Source organism: Bufo bufo, chromosome 4, assembly GCF_905171765.1.
Source record: "Bufo bufo chromosome 4, aBufBuf1.1, whole genome shotgun sequence".
NCBI classification, from domain to species: domain Eukaryota; kingdom Metazoa; phylum Chordata; class Amphibia; order Anura; family Bufonidae; genus Bufo; species Bufo bufo.
This window is the reverse complement of record NC_053392.1, coordinates 245,065,774-245,091,961: the sequence shown is the minus strand read 5'-3', so window position 1 is coordinate 245,091,961 and position 26,188 is coordinate 245,065,774. Positions and strand designations below refer to the sequence as shown.

The 26,188-nt window shown below is 43.5% G+C and overlaps 1 protein-coding gene across 1 annotated transcript in view; it reads right to left on the bottom strand.

Moving 5' to 3' along the window:
- LOC120998011 (solute carrier family 12 member 9-like) overlaps positions 1-26,188 on the bottom strand; it is a 384,693-nt gene that overhangs the window by 52,919 nt on the left and 305,586 nt on the right. The gene's annotated exons all lie outside the window — the stretch shown is intronic.

Genomic DNA, 26,188 nt, shown 5'->3' with positions numbered 1-26,188 from the left:
CTGCTGGAGGCAGAACTGACATCAAGGTGACTTGTTTTATATGAACTTTCCAATTTGTGTGAAGTAACACCAAGATGTACTTTCCATTGTGTGTGAAGTAAACACCAAGACTGCAAAGTAACGCATTGTTTTCTGCATTTTGCCTCAAGTGTGAATAAACACTGAACGAACTGAAAGAACTTGTCTTACCCTATCAACCAGAGAGAAACCCCACAGTGTGCAAAAAGTTGCATAAGCCCTATTTTGAGACTTTTTGAAGCCAGCATTCTGGAGTGAAGGCATGATAAATCATGGCCTTTGTTTTATATTTCTCAATTTTTATTGTAAAATGACAAAAAATCTGATCAAAGGAAGACATCTCATCCACACGCTGCATAAAAAATTCCCAGAGTAAATTGAACTCTGGTAAAGATGTGTAAACTGCAGAATGTCAATTTATGCTGTGGATCTCCACTGTGGATTTCACCCTTTGCAGCCATTTCCACAGCAAAACTGTGTGTTTTTTGTTGCAGAATTTGTTGCAGATCTGCAGCAATATCCATATTTTGTTTCACCTTGTGGAAGTACCCTAAGGGAGGAATTGCAGATAAAGTAAGTGAGTGCGATTATGTCAAAGGTCCTTTTGCAGGTCCTCAAAGAAGAAGAAAGAAGACGATGCCAGCTGCACGATCAAGTGGATGAGGTGAGTAAATAGTTTTTATTTTTTAACCCCTCAAGCAACATTTTACTAAGCATTCTGTATTAAGAATTCTATTATATTCCTTTATAACCTTGTTATAAAGGAAAATAATACAGTAAATTGACTTTTATCACTTTACTAACATCATCTAGCAACAATGCTTGAAAATTGCATTGCATCCGCACTTGCTTGCGGATGCTTGCAATTCATCACGCAGCCCCATTCATTTCTATGTTGCGTGAAAAACGCAGAATATAGAACATGCTGCGATTTTCACGCAACGCACAAGTGATGTGTGAAAATCACCGCTCATCTGCACAGCCCCATTGGAGTAAATGGGTACGGATTCAGTGCGGGTGCAATGCGTTCACCTCACGCATTGCACCCGTGCGGAATTCTTGCTCGTGTGAAAAGGGCCTTAGTTGTTAGTGAAGCTGATGTATGTTGGCCAAATGTCCCATCTGGCATCAATAACACCTTGTATTGGAATAATAGTCTCACTGATAGGTGTTTTGATATTATATTCCGACTGGTAAGTGTTTTGATCCAATATTGAAAGTAGATGATATCTCTTTTATAGTAATAGCAACACAATGTCAGTTAAATGGTTTATATTAATTGTAGCAACTGTTCTTGATAGTAAATAGATCGCTGATAATATGCTTGTTGTCTACATTACCGATTCGTGTACCGTCCCGTCGTCCTTGTGTCCAAAGTGTGGGCGCAGAGTTTGAATGGCCGCTGTACTCTTGTCAGCGTTGCTTGTGTAGCGTCCCATGTGGTGTCCCACGTGTTAGGGAGCTATTGCTGGAATCGGCAGCGAGGGCAATGGCTCCATAACATGTGGGACGCTACACAAGCAACGCTGTCTATCAACATTTAAAAATGCCACTGTATGAGCTATTATCTAATCCATGATGGACGTTTGATATTTGATTATTGCTATTCCATTATTCACTGCAAAAGCATAAGTATAGTGTTTTCTTATCTAACCCTTATAACAGTGTATTTGTGTTTTAATAATTTTTTTGCATATGATTAGGGTTGCTAAGGTTGATAGGTGTATGCCGACTCAACACCTCACAGCATAATAGGTTATTACCTTTAACCGTAGAGTTTTGAATCATTACTGTATATGATCGTTATTTTAGTTTTTGTTTTATACATGAATTTTTAGCTTTTTATTTTCAACTATTTTTTATTTCTATTTCAGTTTATACCTTTGGTAATAAATATTTGCACAATCAACTTATATTCGAGTATTCTGTGCAACACCAGATAACAGAGTGCCCTCCAATACATTTATATGCAATATGAATAAACCCTGGTAGTCTGTCCCTGGGCTTGAAAGCAACGTCCAGAGAGACTTTGCTGATTGGAAGGCATCTCCAAAATTTCTACATATATCCACTAAAATAATGGTGATTTACAAAATAAAGTGAGATGATTTAGGCTGGTTTTACATATTTTATGGCATTGTTGGTGCTGTTTTCTTGGCTTTTTAGCTCTGTTTTAACTGCAGTTTTTATTGAAAATATGCCACCTCTAAATGTTAGCTGTAAGTGTATGGGAATTATGAAATACAGTACAAACATGCATTTTTTGAAATGCCTTTTCTATACACTTGCTGTGGGCGTTTTGGATCCAATGTAGTTTTTATAATCACAGCATGTTCTGTGTAGGGCAGTTTTTCCGGGCGTTTCCATATAGAACCTCCCTATAGGAAAAAATGCCTGTAAAAATGTGTGAAAAAAGCCATAGAAAGCTATTGCAATACAATGCATGAGTTTAAGGCCACATGCACACGACCGTTGTTGTGTTCCGTGTCCGTTGTTCCGTTTTCCGTGATTTTCTGCGGACCCATTGACTTTCAATGGGTCCGTTGAAAACTTGGGAAATGCACCGTTTGTCATCTGCGTCCGTGATCCGTGTTTCCAGTCCGTCAAAAAAATATGACCTGTCCTATTTTTTTCACGGACAACGGTTCGCGGACCCATTCAAGTCAATGGGTCCGTGAAAAACACAGAGGCACACAAGATTGTCATCCACGTCCGTGATCCGTGTCCGTTTTTTTCCTATCATTTTCAAGGCAAACTTGACTTAGATTTTTTTTTCACTTTTCATGTCTGGTGATCCTCCAAAAATCAAGGAAGACACACGGAAACAAAAACGGAAACGGATCACGGAACAACGGAATCCCGTTTTGCGGACCGTGAAAAAATACTGTCGTGTGCATGAGGCCTTATACAGTTTATTACAGATCAAAATACTGCCATAAACATTGTGTGTGAAAAGACACCTCAATAAATACTTGGAATCCATAGCTTTACATATACTCTGGCATTAAATAAATTGAAGACTGATTTCTTTGTTCACAAGAACATGATTGGTCTAACTAAGCAGTCGACCGCAGCATGTGCTTCTCTAGCAATAAGTAATAATGCCACACTTCACACGGAGCCTGATAATAAAATGTTGATTTGCATATTTCAGCACCAGCAGTGCTAGCAATAATCCCATGATTATATAATTAAGACTCATCTTTAAATTTGTTTTTTCTTTCCTCTTTTTAATTCAGATACAATTTGAACCTTCTGCATATTTCTTCCACTGCTTACTTGCTCAGATAGAAACTTTTATGCTCATAAATGTCTCTAAAACACGTTAGCCTGTGCTCACATCACGATTCTGACCTACTTTTAATGTACAGGGTGGGCCATTTATATGGATACACCTTAATAAAATGGGAATGGTTGGTGATATTAACTTCCTGTTTGTGGCACATTAGTATATGTGAGGGGGGGAAACTTTTCAAGCTGGGTGGTGACCATGGCGGCCATTTTAAAGTCGGCCATTTTGAATCCAACTTTTGTTTTTTCAATAGGAAGAGGGTCATGTGACACATCAAACTTATTGGGAATTTCACAAGAAAAACAATGGTGTGCTTGGTTTTAACGGAACTTTATTCTTTCATGAGTTATTTACAAGTTTCTGACCACTTATAAAATGTGTTCAATGTGCTGCCCATTGTGTTGGATTGTCAATGCAACCCTCTTCTCCCACTCTTCACACACTGATAGCAACACCGCAGGACAAATGCTAGCACAGGCTTCCAGTATCCGTAGTTTCAGGTGCTGCACATCTCGTATCTTCACAGCATAGACAATTGCCTTCAGATGACCCCAAAGATAAAAGTCTAAGGGGCTTTATATCTATCTATCTATACACTGTATATTATTCAATGATCTTTAGAGGTCACTTGACATGTGGACTGACCAGACAAGGCCATACACAGTGTAATGCCCAGTGTTTGTGATGCGTGCTGTTGAATCCCACAGTTGAGGACAAGTCTTCTTCTAATCCAATTTGTTATAATCTGATTACACAATCCTCTGCCTCTCCCCTACCCACACATAGAAATATAGAAATGCACATAATTCACTTTTTGGAATATGTCATATGTCCAAGTTGATTACATATCAAAATCACAATGTGTGAGGTGAAGCAGTAAACTAAGGTCAAACCTTGACAAATTGATAAAATAATGCTAGAAACACCATATAAATCCTAACTTCGAAAGCGAGCTTATTTTCTGTCAGTCGTTTTCTTCTGTACCATATACTGGATCTCGAGATTTGATGTCTATAAGGTAATAGTGCTATTTATGTGTCTACAATACAACTGTGTACAATCATAAAGTATACCTCAATAAGATCTGTCCCATTGTGGTAATATATTACCGAGCTGTTCATACTGTATATTGTGAACTCTCCTTTCTTTATCTTTATCCCTGAACGGATCTCAAAAATGGAAACCAGAACGCCAGTGTAAAAGTAGCCTTAGTGTCTAGTTTTAATATTATTTTAAGTTTGTGATTTTTTGTTTTCCCAATAAAAGTAATTAACATTGAAAAATCATATCTTTTGCCTTCTTTTTCAAAGTGTGCAACCTCTAAATATTATCCAATCTTCTTGAAATTTGGCATATATATCTTTTACATCACTGAGACTCGGGGTGTGAGCAAAGTCTGCAAAAAATGTTTCATTTTATTTTTTTCCATTACAAAATGAAACACCCTACTTTCTTTGCTAGATTTATTTCAAGCTGGGAGGTCAGGAAGCATGTCCTTTCTGCTGCCATTAAAGGATGGAACTAAGCATGTGCCTCCATCTCAGTGAGATGGACAGAGATATGAAAGAATAAACAGCAGGTGGCATCATAAAGATAGATTACATTGAATAACCCAGCGGCTATATGAAATTTTTAATTACATGCAATTACAAAAGTATTCAGGGCTAGAAGCTGGCTTGAAAACTGTAGCTTATTTTTCGTGAGACGCAAGATTTTGTGTGAACGTGCGCACACAGGCGCGCGCGTTCACAGGAACTGCAAGTAATCGAGTGGATCTGCAGCCTGCCAGCGGCGATCATTCGCTGGCAGGCTGTAGATCCAATTTTTAACCCCTTAAAGGTATATTAGACGCTGTTTTGATAACAGCGTCTAATATACCTGCTACCTGGTCCCCCGGATGGTCCCTTTTGCTTGGATCGACTACCAGAGGACACAGGCAGCTCTGTAAAGTAGCACCAAACACCACTACACTACAACCCCCCCCCCACCCTGTCACTTATTAACCCCTGATCACCCCATATAGGCTCCCTGATCACCCCCCTGTCACTGATCACCCCCCTGTCATTGATCACCCCCCTGTAAGTCTCCATTCAGACGTCCGTATGTGTTTTGCGGATCCGCGGATCCACAAAACACATACGGACGTCTGAATGGAGCCTGACAGGGGGGAAAATATGGTTATAAGGGAAAATAATAGCATTCTGAATACAGAATGCAAAGCAAAACAGCGCTGGAGGGGTTAAAAAATAAATAAATAATAATTTAACTCACCTTAGTCCACTTGATCGCGGCCCGGCATCTGCTTCTGTCTCCTTTGTTGAATAGGACCTGTGGTGAGCATTAAATACAGTTACAGGACCTTTGATGACGTCACTCCGGTCATCACATGATCCATCACCATGGTAAAAGATCATGTGACGTACCATGTGATGACCGGAGTGACGTCATCAAAGGTCCTGTAACTGTATTTAATGCTCACCACAGGTCCTATTCAACAAAGGAGACAGAAGGAGATGCCGGGCATCACGATCAAGTGGACTAAGGTGAGTTAAATTATTTATATATTTTTTTTAACCCCTCCAGCCCTATTTTACTTTGCATTCTGTATTCAGAATGCTATTATTTTTCCTTATAACCATGTTATAAGGGAAAATAATAATGATCGGGTCTCCATCCCGATCGTCTCCTAGCAACCGTGCGTGAAAATCGCACCGCATCCGCACTTGCTTGCGGATGCTTGCGATTTTCACGCAACCCCATTCACTTCTATGGGGCCTGCGTTGCGTGAAAAACGCAGAATATAGAGCATGCTGCGATTTTCATGCAACGCATAAGTGATGCGTGAAAATCACCGCTCATCTGAACAGCCCCATAGAAATGAATGGGTCGGTATTCAGTGCGGGTGCAATGCGTTCACCTCACGCATCGCATCCGCGCGGAATACTCGCCCGTGTGAAAGGGGCCTAAAGGTGCTCTTTGGAATGTGGGCCCCTTTGCCCACCTAGGCTGCAAAAAAGTGTCTCACATGTGGTATCGCCGTACTCAGAAGTTGGGCAATGTGTTTTGGGGTGTCGTTTTACATATACCCATGCTGGGTGAGAGAAATATCTCTCTAAAAGACAACTTTTCCCATTTTTTTATACAAAGTTGTCATTTGACAGAGATATTTATCTCACCCAGCATGGGCATGTGTAAAAAGACACCCCAAAACACATTGCCCGACTTCTCCTGAGTACGGCGATACCACATGTGTGACACTTTTTTGCAGCCTAGGTGGGCAAAGGGGCCCACATTCCAAAGAGCACCTTTAGGATTTCACAGGGCATTTTTTACACATTTTGATTTCAAACTACTTCTCACGCATTAGGGCCCCTAAAATGCCAGGGCAGTATAACTACCCCACAAGTGACCCCACTTTGGAAAGAAGACACCCCAAGGTATTTCGTGATGGGCATAGTGAGTTCATGGAAGTTTTTATTTTTTGTCACAAGTTAGTGGAATATGAGACTTTGTAAGGAAAAAAAAAATCATAATTTTCCGCTAACTTGTGACAAAAAATAAAAAGTTCTATGAACTCACTATGCCCATCAGCGAATACCTTAGGGTGTCTACTTTCCAAAATGGGGTCATTTGTGGGGTTTTTCTACTGTCTGGGCATTGTAGAATCTCAGGAAACATGACAGGTGCTCAGAAAGTCACAGTTGCTTCAAAAAGCGGAAATTCACATTTTTGTACCATAGTTTGTAAACGCTATAACTTTTACCCAAACCATTTTTTTTAAATCAAAGACATGTAGTGCAGAAAAATTTATATAGAAATGTATTTTTTTAAAAAAAAAATTTACAACTGAAAGTGAAAAATGTTATTTTTTTGCAAAAATTTCGGTAAATTTCGATTAATAACAAAAAAAGTAAAAATGTCAGCAGCAATGAAATACCACCAAATGAAAGCTCTATTAGTGAGAAGAAAAGGAGGTAAAATTCATTTGGGTGGTAAGTTGCATGACCGAGCAATAAACCGTGAAAGTAGTGTAGTGCAGTGGGAAGTTTAGATGGGATTGGTGTGGGTCTGTAACTCTCTATCAGTCTCTCTGGAATATAAGAGCATTACATAAGTTGCTATAATATTCTAATGGTCTTTAGAAGGCCACATCTGTCTGATTGGAGTTAAATTCTGTTGACTTTTTGAAGCAGGTTGAATTTACTTTTGCTTTGACTAAATAAGGCAACTTTCACACTGGCGTTTTGGATTCCGTTTGTGAGATCCATTCAGGGCTCTTACAAGCGGTCCAAAACGGATCAGTTTTGCCCTAATGCATTCTGAATGAATAAGGATCCGCTTAGAATGCATCAGTTTGCCTCCATTCCGCCTCCATTCCACTCTGAAGACGGACACCAAAACGCTGCTTGCAGAGGCAAACGGATCTATCCTGACACACAATGTAAGTCAATGGGGACGGATACGTTATCACTGACAAAATGCAAAACAGATCCGCCCCCCATTGACTTTCAATGGTGTTCAAGACTGATCCGTTTGGCCAATGTTAAAGATAATACAAATGGATCTGTTCTGAACAGATGCATGCGGTTGTATTATCGGTGCGGATCCGTATGTGCAGATCCATGACGGATCCACACCAAATGCGAGTGTGAAAGTAGCCTAAACCCAGGGGTGTAGCTATAGGGGAAGCAGGGGAAGTGGCTGCTTTGGGGCACTGACCCAGAAGGGGCCCATCCAGGACGAGGAGGACTAAAGGATTTTGACAGTATTACACAATGAAATTATATACAGTGGCAGTATAGACGGAAGGAACAGCTGCCGGGCCTGGTCTGAGAGAGTGATCTTTACTAGCCACAGGAATAAGAACGGCATGAAAGTAAGGGGTTGCGAAAAAATTACTGGGAAAGGGGGGCCCAATTCAAAAATTTGCTCTGGGGCCCAGTCATTTCTAGCTACGCCACTGCCTAAACCTGTACAAAAAGTGCACTATGTCAGTATGGTGTAATGGGGTTTTAATGGGGTCTAAGCTTTTTGTTTATACACATTTAGGCCCCTTTCACACGGGCGAGTATTCCACGCGGGTGCAATGCGGGAGGTGAACGCATTGCACCCGCACTGAATCCTGACCCATTCATTTCTATGGGGCTGTGCACACGAGCGCTGATTTTCACGCATCACTTGTGCGTTGCGTGAAAATCGCAGCATGCTCCTCTTTGTGCGTTTTTCACGTAACATAAGCCCCATAGAAATGAATGGGGTTGCGTGAAAATCGCAAGCATCCGCAAGCAAGTGCAGATGCGGTGCGATTTTCACGCACAGTTGCTAGGTGACTATCGGGATGGGGACCCGATCATTATTATTTCCCCTTATAACATGGTTATAAGGGAAAATAACAGTATTCTGAATACAGAATGCATAGTACAATAGCGCTTAAATAGCGGTTAAAAAAAATTAAAAAATTATTAAACTCACCTTAGTCCACTTGTTCGCGCAGCCGGCATCTCTTCTGTCTTCATCTGTGCTGTGAGCAATAGGACCTTTGATGACATCACTGCGTTCATCACATGGTCCATCACATGATCCATCACCATGGTGATGGATCATGTGATGAGCGTAGTGACGTCATCAAAGGTCCTATTGCTCACAGCACAGATGAAGACAGAAGAGATGCCAGGCTGCGCGAACAAGTGGACTAAGGTGAGTTGAATTATCATTTTTATTTTTTAACCCCTCCACACCTATTGTATTCTGTATTCAGAATGCTGTTATTTTCCCTTATAACCATGTTATAAGGGAAAATAATACTATCTACAGAAAACCGATCCCAAGCCCGAACTTCTGTGAAGAAGTTTGGGTTTGGGTACCAAACATGCACGATTTTTCTCACGCGAGTGCAAAACGCATTACAATGTTTTGCACTCGCGCGGAAAAATCGCGCATGTTCCCGCAACGCACCCGCCTCTTATCGAGGCCAAAAATATGACGCCCATGTGAAAGAGGCCTTAGTGTTTTGTTTTTTTAAAACGCAGCACTTTTTTTTTTTTCTTAGAGCAAAAAACTCAGTCGCTAGATGTTGCATTCTGACCAATAGCAAATTAGAAAATGCCCTATAAACACTGGGGGGTTATCTAATTCATAGGCCACCCAACAAGAAGTCTAATTGTACCAAATCCACCTGCGCCCCAACGAACAAAAAAACGCCTCGCCTAATTCATCACCTGCTGTGCTACTAATTATAAATACTACGCTAAATACTGACATGCTCATCCACTCTGCTCGTCTAATCGCCAGTGATTTCAAATTTTGCGAATATTTGGGCGAATATTTGTCATGTATTCGAGAATTCGTGATCTCCAGTCATTATTTTTTTGATTGTGAAAATTGGCAATCGGATTAGAATATTCGCGATCAACACTACTAATCACATTGATAAATGTGCTCCACTGAGTTTTTGTAGTGGTCAGAAGAAATGCAACTAGAATATAGGGTGTCTAAGGCCCCTTTCACACGAGCGAGTTTTCCGTGCGGGTACAATGTGTGAAGTGAAGGTATTGCACCCGCACTGAATCCTGATCCATTCATTTCAATGGGTCTGTGTACCTGAGCGTTGTTTTCCCCGCAACACTTCTGCGTTGCGTGAAAATCACAGCATGTTCTATATTCTGCGTTTTCCAAGCAGCCCTGGCGCCATTGAAGTGAATGGGGCTGCGTGAAAAACGCATTGTATCCGCAAGCAAGTGCGGGTGCGATGCGTTTTTCACTGATGGTTGCTTGGAGATGTTTGTAAACCTTCAGTTTTTTATCACGCGCGTGAAAAACACATCAAAACGCATAGCACCCGCGTGGAAAAAACTGAACAACTGAATGCAATCGCAGACAAAACTGACTGAACTTCCTTGCAAAATGGTGCAAGTTTCACTGAACGCACCCTGAACGCATCCGGACCTAACCCGTCACACTCGTGTGAAAGGGGCCTAAGACTTCATGCACTCGACCGTATCCGTATTGTGGTCGGCAATTCATGGATCCGCATTTACTAACTCCTTGTCTGTACGTTATATTTTTCCTATAATTTCCAGAACAGACATATGGATGTGGGCAGCACACAGATCCATGACATCCGTGTGCTTTCTGTTTATTTTTCTGGACCAACAGAAATGAATGGGTCTGTGATGATTATCGCACCTCGCTGCCGCCGGACGTCAACTACGTAGAGCCAGCGAGATACGGTATGGTCAATGGTTACCAAGGCGTCATGTTACGCCGTCCCTGAGGAGCAGGTAAGATCAGCTTGGTACAGTGTTCACAGACTCCTCCTGTCCACACGGGCACAGAGAGGCAACAAGCTGAGGGAGCCTTTTCACTGCCCCAGTGAAACAGCGCTTCCTCAGCCCGGGAAGACTGCCACTAGCTTATCATTTGATATAAGCCCGGTCCGCTAACAGGATTATATAGGGTGAGAAACCAACCCGCAGTAACGTATAACTAGGCCGAAACACGGACGTGGGGATTCGTGATCGAGATACCAGAACAGCACAAGATTAAATTATATATTAAATTGCCTTAAGGGCTCACTAGACATAACACAATATACACGGAAAATATATACAGTGGTCTGAGTGGTAAATACAGATGGTGTGGTACAACAGGGTTAAGGAGAACAAAAGTCAGTTTACCAGGTATATGAGTCCTTTGGGTTGTGATGAGTTCCTAGCTGTAATCACATGATTGGCAGTTTTCAGGTCCCTCTAAAAACACATGGCACGATGTGACCCCCCTTCAGAGAAAAGACACGCCCGCTTGCGGGCACGAGCCTTTTGATCTGTAGCTGGCCCATCCTCTTCTGGCCTCTGGGAGGAGTCCACTTCCCCTCTTCTGGGGCTGGCAGCAAATGAGCCACAAAACTGATTAGGGCTCATGGCTCCAGATCAGAATGTCGCAGGGAGGTGGTTTTGGGACCAATGGATCCGCCTGAGTTCCGGCTACCAGTAGAGTCCAAGCATGGTACCGTTAATTGGTTTCTGTGGGGAGATATGTACATCTCCCCTCCCTGGCATCCCACCACCAAACTATGACCACGGGCCTGTTTATCGTGGCCACAGGGACACAAATATGTATCTGGTTTATGCCTGTGATGGACGGGCGATTCATAATTCCTTATGAATCGCCGGCTCCAATATGTCTGATAATTTGATTGAAGTGGTGAATGGCTTAGATTCCCTGCAGAGAGGTTTTTCCTGTTCCATTAGCTGGGTTCCTGGATGGCTGTATGGAGGTGTAAGATGCAAACAAAGGTGGCCTGCTAGAAGTTCTCTGCAATTTGGCTGGGCTCACCTGTGGAGTTCACTACCTCTGCTATCTGACAGCAGATGGCTGGTGTGGGAACATGGCTGACATTAAATAATAATCCATATTCCTCACAGGGTCAATGTGCAATCTACAAAAATGCAGATCAGACACAGATGCAAAACACTACCTCATCTAAACTACCCCAAAAACAACGTAAATATGGAAGCACCCTTATCTAAATGCTCTTCAAAACCGTTCGGTAAGTTGTTGAAAGTGTCAAGTACACAGAACTGTCATTCTGCAGTTTTGGGTTTTGCCTCAATATGCACAATTCTTACACCACTTGTTGAGCAAATATCCCTCATAATATGCAGTTCTATTCTGTGAACATGATATTTTTAAAATCAAGTAACATACAGTACATGGAGTGGTCAAATCCCTTTTTTTGCTGCAATTTAGTGAAAAACTTCAACTGCCTGCTGCGTGTCACAATTTGTATATATTCAATTCATACAAGTGACCAGAAGTGGTCGTGGCAGTGGAGAGGTTAAGAGATCACTGAAGTGGGGATTACGTGCAGTTTTCAGTCAGCGGCTATATTAGACACTCTGATACTCAAGTCTGACCAATAGGTAAAGGATTGCAAAAGCTTTTAAAAGACTCGTCCCCTGTGGTTATCACTTGCTCATAATCACGACTTCAATGGGTTTTGGCACATTGTGCTGTCCGCATCTGCATTTCTGGTCTGCGGCTTCGTACTTCCGGTCCGCGGCTCCTGAAAAAAATAGAACATGTCCTATTCTTGTCCGCAATAGCGGACAAGGATAGGCATTTCTATAGGGGTGCTGGCCCAGAAATACGAAAACAGAATGCACACGGAGTACCTTCCTTTTTTTTTGCGGACCCATTGGAATGAATGGTTCCGTGTATGGTCCGCAAAAAACCCAGAACAGACACGGAATGAAAATACGTTTGTGTGCATGAGGCCTTACTCCCATCTTTTTCCTGCGGAGGATGTCTCTGCCAATCAGACTCATATCAGGGTATAATGTGGAACACAAATAATTTAGGAGGAGGAAAAAGTGAAGTTGGCTGTGGGCATTAATATGTAAACTATAGCTGGATGTAACTGTAGGTAGGAGCACACATGTAGACCTGTCAGTAAGTTATCTGAAGTTAACTACAGGTGAAACTCGAAAAATTTTAATATCGTGCAAAGTCCATTTATTTCAGTAATGCAAATTAAAAGAAATTGCATTAATGCAGCTTAAAATTAGAATTTTGTGAAAAGGTTCAATATTCTAGGCTCAAAGTGTCACACTCTAGTCAGCTAATTAATCCATACCCCGTAAGCAAAGGGTACCTCAAAATTGAACTTTGGGGTTTCATAAGCTGTAAGCCATAATCATCCAAATTATACCAAATAAAGGCTTGAAATATCTCGCATGTAATGAGTCTATCACATATGTTAGCTTCACCTTTTAAGTTGCATTACTGAAAAAAAATGAACTTTGCACGATATTCGAATTTTTCGAGTTTCACCTGTATAAACCTATCATCCTCATGTACAGTATGTGCATAAATGTATCCGGAGTAGCGATCATTCAAAAGCACAAACAGTAAACTAAACTGAAGTACTCTCTTGCCACATCGGATAATAACTATTTGCAGTTTGAAGCTGCTTGAAATATGCTGAAGCTTTCTAGGCACGATCAGACCAATGACTGTAATTACACCATCCTGTAGGCTTCTTATCCATATTCTGACAGGTTGCACAACGTAATATCAGTTGATTTTCAGTAAAGCAAAATACATACTGAGAGGCAATATCTAGAGTAGATAATAGAATACGTAGCACTCACCATCTGGTAAAAAAAATCTCTTATCCTTTATTTGCAACAAACGGGTTCGCAGGGAATGGCTGCAGCAGGCGACTGGCCAGAGGAAGTGCTGCATCCATTCCCCATGTACCGGCTTGTTGCAAATAAGATTTTTTACAGGATGATGAGTGCCACGTATTCTATTATCTACTACAGCTTCTGAACTTGTCTTTCAGTTTGAGCATCATAAGGCTAAGGCCTCTTTCAGACGGGCGTTGCAGGAAAATGTGCGGGTGTGTTGCGTGAACACGTGCGATTTTTCCACGCGAGTGCAAAACATTGTAATGCGTTTTGCACTCGCGTGAGAAAAATCGCGCATGTTTGGTACCCAAATCCGAACTTCTTCACAGAAGTTCGGGCTTGGGATCGGTGTTCTGTAGATTGTATTATTTCCCCTTATAACATGGTTATAAGGGAAAATAATAGCATTCTGAATACAGAATGCATAGTAAAATAGCGCTGGAGGGGTTAAAAAAAATAAAAAATAATTTAACTCACCTTAGTCCACTTGATCGCGCTGCCGGCATCTCCTTCTGTCTCCTTCTTTGCTGATTGTAGGACCTGTGGTGACGTCACTCCGGTCATCACATGATCCATCACCATGGTAAAAGATCATGTGATGGATCATGTGATGACCGGAGTGACGTCACCACAGGTCCTGTTCCTACAATCAGCAAAGAAGGAGACAGAAGGAGATGCCGGCAGCGCGATCAAGTGGATAAGGTGAGTTAAATTTTTAAAAAAAATTTTTTACCCCTCCAGAGCTATTTTACTATTTTCCCTTATAACCATGTTATAAAACGAGTCAGTATCTGGTGTGGCCACCATTTGCCTCACGCAGTGCAACACATCTCCGTTGCATAGAGTTGATCAGATTGTTGATTGTGGCCTGTGGAATGTTAGTTTACTCCTCTTCAATAGCTGTGCGAAGTTGCAAAATATTGGCAGGAACTGGAACACGCTGTTGTATACGCCGATCCCAAACATGCTCAATGAGAGACATGTCCAGTGAGTTTCCTGGCCATGCAAGGACTGGGATGTTTTCAGCTTCCAGGAATTGTGTACAGATCCTTGCAATATGGGGCCGTGCATTATCATGCTGCAACATAAGGTGATGGTCATGGATGAATGGCACAACAATGGGCCTCAGGATCTCGTCACGGTATCTCTGTGCATTCAAAATGCCATTAATAAAATGCACCTGTGTTCATTGTCCATAACATACGCCTGCTCATACCATAACCCCACCGCCACCATAAGCTACTCGATCCACAACGTTGACGTCAGCAAACCGCTCACCCACACACGCTGTCTGCCACCTGCCCTGAACAGTGAAAACCGGGACTCATCCGTGAACGGAACGCCTCTCCAACGTGCCAGATGGCATTGAATATGAGCATTTGCCCACTCAAGTTGGATACGACGACGAACTGCAGTCAGGTCCAGACCCCGAAGAGGACGACGAGCATGCAGATGAGCTTCCCTGAGACGGTTTCTGACATTTTGTGCAGAAATTCTTTGGTTATGCAAACCGATTGTTGCTGTCCGGGTGGCTGGTCTCAGACGATCATGGATGCTAGATGTGGAGGTCCTGGGCTGGTGTGGTTACACGTGGTCTGCGGTTGTGAGGCCGGTTGGATGTACTGCCAAATTCTCTGAAACGCCTTTGGAGACGGCTTATGGTAGAGAAATGAACATTCATTTCACGGGCAAAAGCTCTGGTAGACATTCCTGCAGTCAGAATGCCAATTGCACACTCCCTCAAACGTTGCGACATCTGTGGCATTGTGCTGTGTGATCAAACTGCACATTTAAGAGTGGCCTTCTATTGTGGGCAGTCTAAGGCACACCTGTGCAATATTCATGCTGTCTAATCAGCACACTGATATGCCACACCTGTGAGGTGGGATGGATTATCTTGGCAAAGGAGAAGTGCTCACTAACACAGATTTAGACAGATGGGTCTTTTGTGTATGTAGAAAATGTTTCAGATCTTTGGGGCGTGGCCTGGATGTCTTCAAGGATGGTCGCCTAACTGCTGAGCTCCGCCGCACATCTTAAGCTAGGAGATTCTCCCGCTACACCTGCACATCCTATGGGGAAGAAAACATACCCAGGAGCCCCTAGTACCACTCCAGGAACCCATCCAAAGTCCCTGACGCTGGACTCTTACTTCAACACAACGTATAATGCAACAGCTATCTGCGAACCAAATAAAGTACAAAAACATATTATAATGCTTATGCTATGCTAATAAAGTAGAGATGCTTGGCAAATACATTTTGTACAAAATTATTTGAGCCCGTCTGCCACACGTCAAGGCGATCTCTGTAAGACGGGAACCTAGCACTAAGTTCAACCTGTTAAGTGCCATGACAGCGACCATGAAATTCGGGGGGTGTAGGTTCCACATGCATGCTGCTTCCCCTTTTATTTTGATCATTTTTGGCGCCAAAATGGCCTCCATTGAATACAGGGGATGCAAGTACCAACATGCATGCCGAGTCCACTACCCACTCCATACCTCTCCTGGTGTCAGGGCCTTCCAGTGAGTGGGGAGCAGCAGGCTAAGCTTTATACGCATGCTAATTAAAATCAGCCTATGAGGCAGACAGGCTGGTCAGGAGTGCACGACCGACTGGAGTCAGCCACACCTCCAGTGCAAAATACAATGGAAACACAAAAGGGGTTGGTCAGCACATCCCATCCAAATGCGCAGGTGCACGCTGCTATGAATGGAAACATAAAACAACACAACATATAATGCAACAGCTCTCTGCGAACCAAATAAAGTACAAAAACATATTATAATGCTTATGCTATGCTAATAAAGTAGAGATGCTTGGCAAATACACTTTGTACAAAATTATTTGAGCACTTCTGCCGCACGTCAAGGCGATCTCTATAAGACGGGAACCTAACACTAAGTTCAACCTGGTAAGTGCCATGACAGCGACCATGAAATTCAGGGGGTGTAGGTTCCACATGTATGCTGGTGTTCCCTTTGACTTTTACTTCACTCGGAGCGCAACTTCTCCGTCGCCCGCCTGCGGCCTTCTTCCGGTCCGGACCTCTGAGAGCCGCGAAACGGCAGTGAAGTGCGCACGTCCCTTGCCACCAGACGCAGCGCATAGCGAGGTGAGAGACACGCTCCTCTCCACTTCGTCCCTGCTAGTGGGGGAATTTGTCACTAGACCTCCAGATAGTTGTGGAGGGGTCTTGATAGCGACACCCCCGAGCCTCCGCGCCCGGCCTAGTCAAGCCACCGAAATTAGCGGCTAAACAACTGAAGCAGGCTGCAACACCATCGCAGCGGTGCCGCGACTGGACTGACCCCTCTGCTGAGGCCAAAGACTCGGCGCATTCCCAGATGACCACTGAGGGGCACCACAGTGTGGGAGCAACTATCTGATGGCATAGGAGAGGGAGACGAAGAATTACTGCAGCCCGCACAGACTTCCACTCTGCTACATCAGACCCTGCAACACCTGCGTACTAAAGATGACTTCAAGACACTGATATCTGAAGTGAGAAGTGTAAATCTAAAATCTCCTCATTGCGACAGGACTTTAAACAACTGTCTGCCCGCATTGAATTGCTGGAATCTGAACATGATGACACTCAAAGATATGTCGCTCATTTACAATCTGTGATCTCAGCCCACTATCAAACTATCCGAGAAAATACTGGCCACTTGGAAGATTTAGACAACAGAGGGCGTCGAAATAATATTCGAATCAGGAGACTACCTGAACCTCCAGCAGATGAGAATTTGCAAACTATATTGTCGGAACTTTTCAATATGATACTGGGAACTCTACAACCACAGGCTATTAAGCTGGATCGGGCACATAGGGCACTTCATCCCAAATCATCTTCCGCACAACCATGTGACGTGATCTGTTGCGTACATGACTTTCGGCTGAAAGAAAGCATCATGGCTCAAGCTCGTTTATTGAAAGCCATAGATTTCCATGGTGCCAAGGTCCAAATATATCAAGACCTTTCCTGGTTGACATTACATAAGCGGAAAGTTTTGCAACTCCTGCTCATGCGAGAAAAGAAAATACCCTATAGGTGGGGTTTCCCTTTTGCCCTGAAAGCCTCCAAGAATGGCAAATCGTCTATCCTAAGGGCCTACGCAGATCTTCCAATGTTTTGCTTCGATATGGACATTTCCACTCCATTAATAGACGACTGGGAGGTACCTGACCCGCCACCTGTTCCAGCTCTGGTTTAGCAGAAAGTCCGGAAGAAGAGACACCGCTCTCCTTTACAAGATGAGCTACTTGCCTCTAGCTCCCGTGCTGCTCCCCCATGAACTGTCTAGTGTGGGATGATCCCCACTGCACATCTCCTATCTCCGCTACTTTATTATGCGGTGACTCCATTGGAAGAGAAAATGTTACAGTTTTGTTTTACTTTTCTCTGCCTGTTCTCACTTATTTTTTGCTCATCCTCTCTGAGCACCCAATTCCTGGGAGCGTTCATCCACTCTCCCCCAAAAAGGGTCCTTTTTTTACCCTTCCTCTTTCGCTTCCTTTTTTAGGTAATAGAATAGAGTGCAAAGTTTGTTGGCATCTAATTGTTGCACTACATTGATCTCTTACTGGGCACTATTGCCCAAGGTTCCGACACTATGGTGGTTTTTGTACGTGTGTCTGTATTTGTTTGTGTCCTCCCACTCCCTTTTGTGTCCTCCCTCCCCCTCTTCTGTTTTAGGTACCACTGTTCCACTTCAGGCCTATCACAAACATCAGAGAACGCTTTTTGCTGCATGGTTCATCAGAAGAATATTGTCACGGCTGAGGATGGGGGAAATCCTCAGCCGTGTGGAGCCCGGTGATGTTACGGCTGCTTGGCCATGAGCACAGGATTAGGGAGCAGGTCACCTCCTAAACGCATCCCTAACCTGACCCTGGCTCCTAGCTACATGAGCCAACCTTGATGGTAGGAGGGCTCATGCTCCGGAACCTAAAAAGTCCCTGCTAGCCCTCAAGATGACCCTCACCTAGGAGCTGAGTAAGACAAGCCCACTCCTCCTAGACACGGAGGAGCAGGAGTCTCAACGGCCAAGCTGCAGGAAAAGGGGAGACATAAACAGCTCTATGGATATGGCAGGTGAACAAAGAGTTCCACCTACCTGCCACAGCCTTGCTGACTGGATCCCTGTGTAAGCAGGGTGCAGATCACAAACGCATCCCCACACAGGGACCCAGATCCATAGCTGCACAAAATCACATGTAAAACATCACACAGACATCACACATAACTAGAAATAACTTAATGGGACATTATGGTTATAAGACATTATGGTTATAAGACATTATGGTTATAAGACATTATGGTTATGACCACAGGGGTGGCTCTTACTGGCAGGTAATAAAGACATGAGGCTGCTCTCAGCTAAGCATGGCTGAAGCAACCTGCAGGCCTGCAAAAGCTGTGAGGCTTTATAGGCCAAGAAGCCACACCCCACAGTCGGACACACCCAGTGCACACACACACTAGGAAGGAGATTAACCCTTCCAACACCAGGGAAGGGAAAACACCACTTAAAGGGGACGTGCACACAATAACATAAAAAGGAAGTGCACACATACACACATCACACAAAACCGCATGCACAACGTAGCGAGCTGCAATGGCACAGCTCAGCCTGCTACGCTGCCACATACATACTGTTGCCAGCGGCAACCACAGGTGAGGCAAATACCACAGCCCTCACCTGTGATTGAACACCAAAGCAAACCGCTGACAACCGCATGCGGTTCAGGAGTCACGGTCATAGCGATGGCCGTGACAAATATGTGGTATAAGTTTATTAGCAAGCTTGGTGCTCTTAACCTATTGTCATAATGATTAAATGCATGTCATTAAATGTGAAGGGGCTAAACTCTAATGTGAAACGAAGATTGGCTCTTGATGAATGCCGCTCCCAGAGGGCGGATGTGGTCTTTCTCCAGGAGACACATTTTGACAAGGAGGGTTCCTTCAAATTTGCATCTAAATTGTTCCCAAGAGTTTACGCTGCCACTGCAGGCAGGAAAACCGTGGGAGTTGCTATTCTCTTGTCTGCCAACTGCCCTATCCAAATAGACTCCCATATATCTGATACTGATGGTAGATATGTCATTCTCAAAGCATCACTTAATGGTGTCCCCTTGGTCTTGTGTAATCTTTATGCCCCTAATTCTGCTCAAATCCCATTCCTTAACAAGGTATTCAGGAAACTCTCTACTTATTTGCCAGCGACAATGATCATTGGTGGAGATTTTAATATCTCATTCTCTGACCATTGGGACAGACTATCTCCACATGCAGCACCAACCCCACCCGCACAACGCAGGCTTTCACAGCGGTTTAGGCGCCTGATCAGAAAGTATGCACTTTACGATTTTTGGAGAATAAACTACCCTACCTCTAAGGCCCCTTTCACACGGGCGAGTATTCCGCGCGGATGCGTGAGTTGAACGCATTGCACCCGCACTGAATCCTGACCCATTCATTTCTATGGGGCTGTTCACATGAGTGGTGATTTTCACACATCACTTGTGCGTTGCGTGAAAATCGCAGCATGCTCTATATTCAGCGTTTTTCACGCAACGCAGACCCCATAGAAGTGAATGGGGTTGCGTGAAAATCGCAAGCATCCGCAAGCAAGTGCGGATGCGGTGCGATTTTCATGCATGGTTTCTAGGAGACGATCGGGATGGAGACCCGATCATTATTATTTTCCCTTATAAACATGGTTATAAGGGAAAATAATAGCATTCTGAATACAGAATGCATAGTAAAATAGCGCTGGAGGGGTTAAAAAAAAATAAATAAAATTTAACTCACCTTAATCCACTTGATCGCGGAGCCGGCATCTCCTTCTGTCTTCATCTTAGCTGTGTGGAGCAACAGGACCTGTGGTGACGTCACTCCGGTCATCACATGATCCATCACATGATCTTTTACCATGGTGATGGATCATGTGATGGACCATGTGATGACTGGATTGACGTCACCACAGGTCCTGTTGCTCCACAGAGCTAAGATGAAGACAGAAGGAGATGCCGGCTCCGCGATCAAGTGGATTAAGGTGAGTTAAATTATTATTATTTTTTTTAACCCCTCCAGCGCTATTTTACTATGCATTCTGTATTCAGAATGCTATTATTTTCCCTTATAACCATATTTATAAGGGAAAATAATAATGATCGGGTCTCCATCCCGATCATCTCCTAGCAACTGTGCGTGAAAATCGCACCGCATCCGCACTTGCTTGCGGATGCTTGCGATTTTCACGCAACCCCATTCACTTCTATGGGGCCTGCGTTGCGTGAAAAACGCAGAATATAGAGCATTCTGCGATTTTCAAGCAACGCACATGTGATTCGTGCAAATCATCGCGCATGTGAACAGCCCCATAGAAATGAATGGGTCGGGATTCAGTGCGGGTGCAATGCGTTCAACTCACGCATCGCATCCGCGCGGAATACTCGCCCGTGTGAAAGGGGCCTAAGAGTTACACCTTTTATTCCCATCCGCACCGCACGCACACTCATAGATTATTTTTTTGGGAACATTCGGCTCTCCGAATGTTAGAATTGGCAGAGTTGGGCAATATCTCCTGGTCTGATCATGCGCCTATCTTTATCAATATCAAAACATCTGGATATCACACGAAAATATGTCATTGGCGGCTAAATGAAACCCTCCTTGCCAATCCAATTCCTAGACAGGAACTTCATCATTCTCTTGTGGAGTACTTTGCTCTGAACCAATCTTCTGTGCCTTCCGTTTCTACACTATGGGATGCACATTAGGCGGTTTTTACAGGGCACTGCATTGCTGTAGGATCTAAACTGAAAAGAGACCGTAACCTTCAACAACGCACTCTCACAACACAGTTAAAAGAATTGGAAACCCAATTACAATCTAAAGCCTCGCGCCATTTGTTACGTCGCATAGTCTTGCTAGGAACTAGGTTGCGTGAATTGGCATACCAAAAAACAAAAAAAATGCTGCTGTTTTCACGGCAAAAGTTTTATACCTGGGGCAACAAGTCGCATACTATTTTAGCACGCCAAATGCAGGACTCTAATATCTCAGGATCCCCATCGGTTATGAGAAAGACTGATGGTACACTGGTATATGATCCAAAAACGATTTCAACTATCTTTCAGGAATATTATGCGACTTTGTATTCCCTTCCACAACAGCTACCATCTGATCAAACAGAAAGCCAAAAACTTTTCCACTCTTTCCTAACCCAATGCAACTTACCACAGATATCTAAAGAGGCTATATCTTCACTAAATGCACAGATTACAATTGAATAACTAACAGATGGTTTTGAAACAACTTCCAAACAACAAATCCCCTGGGCCTGATGGCTTATCCTATACGTATTATAAGACGTTTTCTTCCATTCTTCTGCCCCATATGGTAACACTCTTGAATACCTTCCTAGAGGGTGCTCCGATACCCCCATCTATTCTAGATTCCTACATAACGCTTATCCCAAAACCGGGAAAAGATTTAATGGATTGCACAAACTACAGGCCCATAGCTCTTTAAAATTCTGATCTAAAAATATTTACTAAAACCCTTGCCAATAGGCTTGCATTTTGGCTCCCACAATTAATTCACAAGGATCAAGTGGGCTTTGTTAGAGGCCGCAGGGTGGAGACAACACGAGGAGGTCCATTGGCCTTTGGCTTTAAAGGAGCATTTCTGGATGCCTTACATACACTATATGCCCAACCAACAGCAACTATCAAATTCTCACATGCCCCATCGGAGGTGTTTTCCATACACAATGGCATACGTCAGGGGTGCCCATTGTCCCCTCTCTTATTTGTCCTTTGTATCGAACCCCTTGCGGCAGCTATTAAGTCCCATCCAGATATACATGGGGCTACGGTTAATAAAATTGAATACAAGTTATCTTTATTTGCAGATGACATCCTACTTACTTTAACGGCCCCTCATGTCACACTCCAGAATCTTTTTAAACTACTAGAGACCTATGGCAGACTCTTATGTTATAAGGTGAATACAACTAAGACTGAGGCTTTACCGCTCAACCTCCCCCCTGATAGACTAACAACCTTAAAAGCTAACTTTCACTTTAAATGGAGTGAGAACTCCATACGTTATTTAGGTGTCAATCTCACTAATATGTATTGCTGCCTGTATGCCAAAAATTTCCCGTCTTCAAGGACCTTAAAGTCCTTAGGAATAAATGGATGTCACTACCGATATCCCTTTTTGGCCGCATAGCTGCTGTTAAAATGTCTTAATTACCAAAGTAACTATATCTCTGAAACCCTGCCGGTTTCTGTACCCAGTAAAGAACTGAGAGGTTTCCAATCCCTGATACTCAGATTTAGCGTGCTCCACCCTTACTGCACTTAAGTCTCAGGGCGGCTTAGCGGTACCTGATATTACCAGGTACTATTGGGCCACACACCTTAGGAGACTTCCAGCCTGGCCCGCACTTTTGGCGTACTCTAGATGGTTGAGATAGAAAAGTTATGGATAGCCCCTATACACCCCAACTCTCTTTTATGGTCATCCCTACCAACAGCACTCATCCCAAAACTACTAGGTCCTATGGCCCTCACATATAATGTATGGCGACACTGCAAACAATGCTTTTCCCTGGCCTCTGAAAAATCATCCATGACCTCTTTCCTATTTAACCCATTGTTCCCAATGAGTATGGAGCCACTTTTTCTAAAACCATGGTTTACTAATAAACTATTCGGATTTGCTGATATTGTTTGTGCTGTTCCAGCCTTTATTCTTGTATTCTACAATTGTGTTTGCATTATCTTATCATTTACTATGTTGTGTAACGCTGCCACCCTGTGGTTATTCTTATATTACCATTTATAATGTGTTATGTAAATTTCCATTGCATTGCTCTCCTCCCTCTTTTGTGACATCACATCCTCTGTAAGGTCCTTCGTACTTCCTCTTTGTGGCAGACCTTCAACCTGGTGAGAGCTATTCTTTTTGACCTCTAATACCCTCATTTCCCTGCATTTGTTTTCAAGGCAAATCAATAAATGATCAAAGCTTCACCATTGTATTCTCCTCACTGGATCATCACATGCAACTGGTGCCTATATCTGGAGATATTAGTGAGTTCAGCTATCTACCATTGCTTGTACAGGGGCTATCACTCACAACCAATCAGGGGATAATCTCTAACGTACATTTGTGGCAGAATAGTCAAAAAGAAGCTTAATCTACAGTCTTGCATGTCAACACACAGTCTGCCAGCGAGCTTAGAGCTGTCCGCCATCTTACACGCACGTGGCTTCATAAGCACAGTGCACAAGCTGGAATACCCTCTTAAAGAGACAGTACCGCTTAAATAGGAATAACATGTCCACAAGAAGCTTAGTGGATCTCTCAGTAACTGAACATACAGAAAGTCACCCTGCTCCCAAAAACTCAGATATGCAGGAAGCAGTGTCCATGTTAACTGAAGAACAAGCAGTACGATCTAAACGTGTTATCAAGCCAACACAAAAGATTAGAGAGAACTTTGAGACGACCAAAGAAGAGTTCAGTGACAATTTAAACGATTTATGGCAGAGAACTGAACACTATATAGCAGCTCTTTTACGATATAACAACGACCCAACAAAGTTAACTACAACGTTGAATCGCTTAACTAACTCCTATGTCCACTATCAGCGACTCTCTGCTAAGTACATCACTTTCCTGAGCAACTCTGATTTTGACGAAGCCTCAGAGGAGCTGAGTGAGAGAAAGAATCTCCTTGAAGAGAAGGATGCCCTAGTACAAGATGCTAAGAGCAAGGCAGAACTCCGCATCGCACATTTACAGGAGGCGAGATCCCATCGATCAACTTCAAGTAAACATACCCTTTCATCTTCCAAAACCTCTCGTTCTGGAAGGTCAGCCTTGCATGACAAGCTTATAGAAGTCCGGGCAGAAGCAGAGGAAGCTAGTGTAAGAAGTTCCTTTGCTAAGAAGGAGGCGGAGATTACGAAGAAGAAAGCAGAAATGGAGGCTGAGACAGAAGCCCAGCTAAAGATCCTCCAGACAGAAAGGGAAGAAGCAGCTACCTTAGCTAAACTAAAGGTCCTCGAGCAAGCATTAGGCCAAGGTACCGACCCAGACTGTTTCGTTCCAGGAGAAGAGGAAGACCCAGCCGACCGCACTGCCAGGTATGTGCTAAGGCAACCATCGCCTACTCCTCCTGCTAAATCACATGCGCCAACGACACTTCTAGCTCACCAACTGGGCGAACCTACAGAGTACCAGAAATCCTCACACCCCAGTAATAAGGTAATATCCATCACCAAGCGGGCTGACCATCCAGAGACTAAACCGCAGCTTAATCCTTATGCCACATCATTCCATCCTGATCAATCTCAACCTTATCTGCCAGAGCCCCTACATGTTCTAGAGACACCACAATGCAATACAGCAATATGGAATGGGAGATCAGACATGTCAGACTTTGCCAGATACATGATGCGCAGGGAGCTGATTAACATTAGTCTCTCAAGGTTTGATGACCGTGCCGAAAACTACAGGGCCTGGAAATCGACCTTTAAAGCAGTAATCGGTGACATAAACCTCACTGCCATGGAGGAACTTGACTTGCTCATCAAATGGTTAGGCCCAGAATCTGCAGAACGCATAAAGACATTAAGAGTGGTTCATGCAGGCCACTCAGAGGAAGGTCTCGCTGCAGCATGGGAGAGACTTGAACAGACCTATGGCAGTCCAGAAGCTATAGAAAGTGCCTTATTCAGGAGACTTCAAGCCTTCCCAAGGATAACTGGCAAAGACAATCGCAAACTCCAGGATCTGAGCGACCTACTAAAAGAACTTGAATTGGCAAAAATGGACCCACGTCTGCCAGGACTGAGTTACCTTGATACCGCCCATGGTGTCAATCCAATAGTGTCGAAACTACCACATGGCATGCAAGAGAAATGGGCAGACCAGGGCTCCAGATACAAGAGAGAACACAATGTGTCTTTTCCCTCTTTCTCTTATTTTACCAGATTCATCAGTGACCAAGCTCGAAAGAAGAATGACCCCAGCTTTGACTTCACTGAATCCACTCTACCTGCTTCATCCTCATGTTCAAGGTATGACAACACCACAAATAAATGTAGAGACTTAAGGGGGACAGTATCCGTTAGGAAAACCAATGTTCCACTCATTTCAACCTCCACTACTAGGAAGGAATACCCTGTCCTCAAAGAAAAGGACCCTAACCACATGTGCCCCATCCATAAAAGACCTCATCCTTTAAAGGAGTGTCGTGGGCTCAGGGCAAAGACCTTGCAAGAACGCAGAGAGATACTCAAAGAGCTTGGAGTGTGTTACAAGTGTTGTGCCTTATCTAATCATATGGCGAAAGACTGTAAGGTTATTATCAAGTGTGCAGAATGCAACAGTGACAAGCACGTTACAGCAATGCATCCTACCTTGCCTTCAGACAACGCACCATCTCAAGCTGCAATCAATGCCGTCGCACTTCATGGCGGGGAGCCACCGGCTCAAGAATTAGCTACAACTACTATTTCCTCTTCCTGTATGGCGATATGTGGCAAGGAGGCTGATTCTAAGTGCTGTGCAAAGGTGTGTTTGGTCAACGTCTACCCAGAAGGGCAATCTGAAAGAGCCATCAGAATGTACGCAATTATTGATGAACAAAGCA